General features: G+C 41.5%; 1 protein-coding gene across 1 annotated transcript in view; it reads left to right on the forward strand.

The window, feature by feature from the left end:
• LOC134755207 (uncharacterized) overlaps positions 1 to 6,355 on the forward strand; it is a 417,347-nt gene that overhangs the window by 22,291 nt on the left and 388,701 nt on the right. The gene's annotated exons all lie outside the window — the stretch shown is intronic.

Here is a 6,355-nt window from a genome sequence, read left to right on the forward strand (position 1 = left end):
CAACAGAACCTTCAATCGTGGGCATTGAAGTATACCTAATGTACTATGATCGTGGGTGACGAGGGCTTTCAATGAAATGCAATAATCAACTCACAGTCTTTACTGGACAAGACTGATTACAAAACATAGCACACATGTTACATTTCTCTTCTTAAGCAAACCAGTGGATTTGACCAGGAACCGCCAACGTCGTCATCTCCTCCCATTCTAAGTAAAATGCAAAAAATCGTAAGTAGGTAGGTACCTACCAAGTACCTACATAAATACACAGTGGCTAAAAAATAAGTGCATTCCCGTCAATTCCCGTTGCCATATTCCACCTACCAAACGAACCATAAACCACAAAAACAATCTCTGTCATTATAAAACCAGAGTAAACGCAGCCAGTGAAGTGAAGTGACAGCCGCATGCCAGTTCGGCTAAAAGGGCGCGTCTACAAAACTGCAGTACGACCGGCATTAATGTATGGCTGGGCGACCAAGAAGAAACATGAACAGAAGATGCACACCAATGAGATGAAAATGCTGAGGTGGGCAGTGGGAGTGACGAGACTGGACAGTCCGAAATGTAGGTATATGTACGAGGCTCTTTCTAGGTCGCTCCTATTGCAGAAAAGATGGCTGAAAGCCGTATGAGATAGTTCGGGCATGTGATGAGGCGTAACGAAGAGTATGCTGTCAAGCGTCATAACGGGACATGGCAAAGAAGAAGAAGACATAGATTGCCAACCCTAATAATTGCTCGGAGCAATGCTGAGCCGAGCGGAGCCGAGTTTGCCCGAAGCGAAGGAGATTCGCACCCCTGCTAGGGGCGTTTGTTTCGATGTTTTTTGACATTTACTCGCGAGTTGGCTCTCTTTTTAACCGACTTCACGATTTCAAAAGGAGGTTATCAATTCGGTTGTATTTTTTTTTATGTTTGTTACTCCATAACTCCGTCATTTCTGGACCGATTTTGAAAATTCTTTTTTTGATTGTAAGTATATACATACAGATTGGTCCCGTTTCTGCCAAAACGCAGTTTTTTTTTATACTACGTCGGTGGCAAACAAGCATACGGCCCACCTGATGTTAAGCAGTCTCCGTAGCTTATGTACGCGTGCAACTCCAGAGGAGTTACATGCGCGTTGCCGACCCTAAGACTCCTCTCCCTCGAGCTCTGGCAACCTTACTCACCGGCAGGAACACAACACTATGAGTAGGGTCTAGTGTTATTTGGCTGCGGTTTTCTGTAAGGTGGAGGTACTTCCCCAGTTGGGCTCTGCTCTAGATCTGGAATGACATCCGCTGTCCTGTGCCCTACCACACAAAGCGAGATGTCATTCGCAGTGCCCATGCAGTTCTGATGATGGGATCCATGAGGAATCGAGGGAACTCCTCAAGTGTTAAAGGCATACATATAGTGATTTTAGTATTTTTATCAACAAATCCAGCATTTCCATTTTAAAAAGTGACATTTGATGAAGTGGAACTGCTGATGATGATCAGAATGGAACTTTTTAATGACGCATAGTTTACGTTTGGCGATTTGTCCTCTTCTTTATGTTTCTTAAGCAACTTAAGTTTTTAAGACATATTTTTGTCAAGCTCGAGTTCTGATGATGAGACCCATGAGGAACCGAGGGAACTCCTCAAATGTGAAAGGCGTACATATTGTGATTTTTGTATTTTTATCAACAAATCCAGCATTTACAATTTAAAAAGTGACATTTGATGAAGTGGAACTGCTGATGATAATCAGAATGGAACTCTTCAATGACACATAGTTCACGATTTGGCGATTTGTTCTCTTCCTTATGGACCCAGACCCAAACTTGGACCCGGACTCGGACCCGGAACCGGGTCTGGAGATGGACCCCAACTCGGATCCGGACCCGGACCGAACTCTGATCCAAACTTGGACCCGGACACGGACCCGGACTCGGATCCGGACCCAGACCCGGACCCGGAAATGCTACTAGAAAAGTGGGTTAGGTTAGGTTAGAACTGTGACCCTTACAGAAACGAAATGCTATCAGAAAAGTAGGTTAGGTTAGGTTAGAACTGCGACCCTTACAAAAACGAAATGCTCTACTAGAAAAGTGGGTGGTTTTACCTCCTTTTCTACATTATTGAGCAATATTATAATAATTAGGCAAAAGATGGATTAGGATAATTAGGCAAAATATGCTGTCTTTTTCATTTCATTGTCTGGAATCTAAGAGTGCACCATCAACAATAAGTAAACTTTCAGCGGCTTCAAAGAGCATATAATCACTACGTTCTAAGCGGCTTCGCCTACTGAAGTCGGTTTGTTTTTCTTAAAAATTATACTACTTATATTATTAATATTATTTGTATGTCTTTACCATATCACGGGACCATGGGGTCCCGGACCTTTGGGAGGCGTACGTGGGGCCGAAGCCAACAGCGCAGAAGCCCTTTCAGACACTTTAATCTAAAAGCAAGGGATACACGTGACGGATACCATCCCCGAAAGCACAATGTGATCCATGTGATATCAATGTGATAATCAGACATTATTATTATAAGTACTCTTTGGTCAACTTTACGCAAAAGTAGGTAGTCGATTAATCACTCGCATCAGCCTCCATACTATAACCACCACTTCTACACCATTTAACCGTTTTCGACAACTGTACCTTGTAACGTAACCAGCACCTATTCATAGATTAGTATATGTTATTACCACCTATTCAAGATTATAAGTTTACTTCAAATCGAAGTCTTTTTATTTGTCGTTGAGACCTGCACGGCGGCTACAGGAACTAATCCTATTGCAAGCATAGATTAGAAGGTACCTAGCTTCCCAATAAGGCTATAAAACAAATTAGGCATAGATTTTATTACAACAAAATCATTACAATACAAAACATAATACAAAATTGTAACAATACAAAAACATCACAAATCACAATAAAAAAACAATACAAACATTGGCACTGTTATTTTAGCAGCGACGTCGGCGGCGGCGGCGGCGTCGATATCGGCGCCTGCGACAGCAACAAGAACGGCGGCGACGTCTGTGGCGGCGGCGGCGGCGCCGGCACCTATCAGACGGCTCCGATTGCATATCCCTGGCTTCATCCGGGTCCGCTATAGACTGGTCTCTAGCGTGGTTTATAGAACGAGTCATACAAAACGACGACCCCTTCCGCTCCAAAAACCCATGAGCGCACCCTGCATCCAAACAAGAAGCCACATTGTGGATCAGATGCTCCGTATGCGTATCACAGATCTTCTTCTTCAGATGCGACAATATATCCGCAAGTTTAGCCCCATTCCGCTTTCTCCGTAGAAATGTGGTCAACGCCTTCCCAGTAGGTACGCACAGGGATTCTATCTCACTGGCTATGTTTGCGGAGGCGGACGGCACGGCCTCCGTAATTTGTATACCCATCATGCTTCGCACATCACAATGGTTACTCATAATTTTGTACACAATTTAGAAAATAAAATTAAGCTGCATTTCGACAGAGGGACTTTATAAAATAAATGACAAACCAGACTGATTTGAATGACGTGGATTGTTCTTTTTCTGAATGCTTTTTTTTATTTTTTTTATTCGTCCTTCTGGACAGGCTAAGACCATAGGACATACTGCCTCTTTTTCTGAATGCTCGTCAATTTCAAAATAAGCGAAATCAGCCAGCGTTTTTTGTTATGTTACAGGATCCCGCGAAGTTTTTAGTTCAGAACGTAAATTAAATAGTCTGTTCGGAAAGAAGTCGTGGAATGTACGGGGCCAATACATTCTACGACTATTCTCTTTCCGAACAGACTCTACAATGGACGGAGGTGTGTTCTAACTCACTAGGAGGTTCTTACTCTTTCATACCATCTGTATTATTATGTAATAATTCGCTAATTCATAAGGTGATATCTCATATTAACCCACAATAGCTCTGTTTTTCTAGGATAGCGCATAGCGGTGCCGTCATATACCTAGTGGCCGTCTCCATACAAAATATTACATCCATATTTAGCCGTATTATTTTCTATCTGACTATTAGATTGTCTGTTACCTCTTCACGCTTAAACCTTATGGCAGTGAACGGAAACGGAAACATATAAGGTAGGTAGGTATATTATTGTTTTTAGGGTTCCGTTCCTCAAAAGGAAAAAAACGGAACCCTTATAGGATCACTCGTGCGTCTGTCTGTCCACTCGACTCGATCAAACAGGCCTCGTACCAAAGAGGACTCAGAGCAGAGGAACAATACTTACTTTGAGAATGAGGGCGTTCCGGATCGTACATATTAACTACGGGTATCAACCACATGTAGGGACAGTGCGTGTTGAAGGGCGTGACACTGCCATCTTGTGAGGTAAATCAGAAACTAACTTGACATAGACATTTTGCCCCAGTGGGGTCGGCCGACCGGCCGGTCTAAGTACCTATTTAGCAGATGGCGATAGGAGGGCGAGAGCCGAGAGCATAGCTTGCCCTGTCAATCCCTAGAATTAAGTAGATTTTTTGTTTTTTCAGTGGAATTTTATGCCCTGGATGCCAGCCCTGTAAGACAAATCTCATAGAAAAAGGGGCATTGAAGTGGCCAGCTATGCAAACCTTTGACAGTTGTCAACCCCATGAAGAGATTTCCTAAAGCACGACCAATGGGTGGCCCAAAAATACGTTGCCAAAGTTTTTTCTAATTATTTAAGTACTTACGTAACTAGTACAAAATAAGTTATTAATTAAAACTACAGTCTTTTTGAAAGCATACAAGCTACGTAAAGCACACTCCTTGAGGATAAAGATAAAAAAGGTAGCTTGGAGAGATGTCGGTTGATTAAGCCACGTGCCGCTACTGAAAAGTTGGAAAATATACTTTTTACTGATGAAAAACTTTTTTACAATGCATGTGCTCGAAAAATGCGTTTCCTACGGAGCCATATCATGCGGAAAGTACTACTTTTCCGCACTAGTGCTTTTTGTTTTTAATATTTTTTTTACAGTACATATGGTGTTACTTTCTCGCATGCACTAGTGCGGAAAAGAGCACTTTTCGTGCATATGTCGAAAGTTTAAAGGGCCATATGTACTGTTGTACAACGTTGTACGATACACGTGCGAATAGGTAATTCGCAACTCGTGTCGATTTAAAATACTCATTTTAATAATTAAACTTTTTTGCCATGATATGTTTTTTTAATAACTCGCAAAATGCATAGTAAAACATTGTATGATACACGTGCGTAAAGATGATTTCCGACTCGTATTTCTTTATACACTCACTCGCTTTGCAAATAAGTTTAGTTATTAAAAGGAGTGTTTTAAATCGACACGAGTTGCAAATTACCTATTCGCACGTGTATCGTACAACGTATTACAGTACATATGGCCCTTTAAACTTTCGACATATGCACAAAAAGTGCTCATTTCCGCACTAGTGCGAGAAAGTAGCACCATATGTACTGTAAAAAAAATTGAAAACAAAAAGCACTAGTGCGGAAAGTAGTACTTTCCGCTTGATATGGCTCCGTAGGAAACGCACTTTTCGAGCACATGCATTGTAATAGTTATTTACGATACAAGTGCGGAAAAGAGGAAATTCGAAACGAGCGGCGATAAATTAAAACACGACCGCAGGGAGTATTTTAAATCGACACGAGTTGCGAATTACCTATTCGCACGTGTATCGTACAACGTTTTACAGTACATATGGCCCTTTAAACTTTCGACATATGCACGAAAAGTGCTCTTTTACGCACTAGTGCGAGAAAGTAGCACCATATGTACTGTAAAGATAATTTACTCGGATTCAGAAGTTCAAAAGCGTGGCCACCCTACTCGCCTGATCAAAATACAATGGATTATAGTTTGTGGTCAATCTTAAGGGCCCTCCACACTCATGCGCGAAGCCGCGAACGAGTGTGTGGAGTCTAGTTCGCTAATCAGCGAAATCGACTCCACACTCGCGTTCGCGGCTTAGCGCCGCGTATTCTGGAGCAGGCTTTAGAGACAAGGGCCTGTGCTACTAAACACAAAAGTGCAAAACGTTCTAAAAGCAACACTTACCAAAGAATGGGAAAAAATATCCTTGGAGGAGCTGCGGCATATCGTTGAAAATTTTAACAAACGGTTGCGTTTATGTATTATAGCGAAAGGAGGCTATTTTGAAGACAATCATTTTTTTTTTGCATAAAAGACTAGTTTCAATTTTTAACTTATTTTGTATTACTTACGTAAGTTGTACTTAAAATATCTAGAAAAAAACTTTGTTAACGTATTTTTGGGTCAACCTGTATACATTGTTTGGAGATCCTTTTTCGATCAATGTGCTTTATTTTTTAGTCCATCAGTATCTAAACGCGGGACGCTACGCTATTTTAGGGGTTAAACAGGTTTAAAA

This window comes from Cydia strobilella, chromosome Z (genome assembly GCF_947568885.1).
Source record: "Cydia strobilella chromosome Z, ilCydStro3.1, whole genome shotgun sequence".
NCBI classification, from domain to species: Eukaryota; Metazoa; Arthropoda; class Insecta; order Lepidoptera; family Tortricidae; genus Cydia; species Cydia strobilella.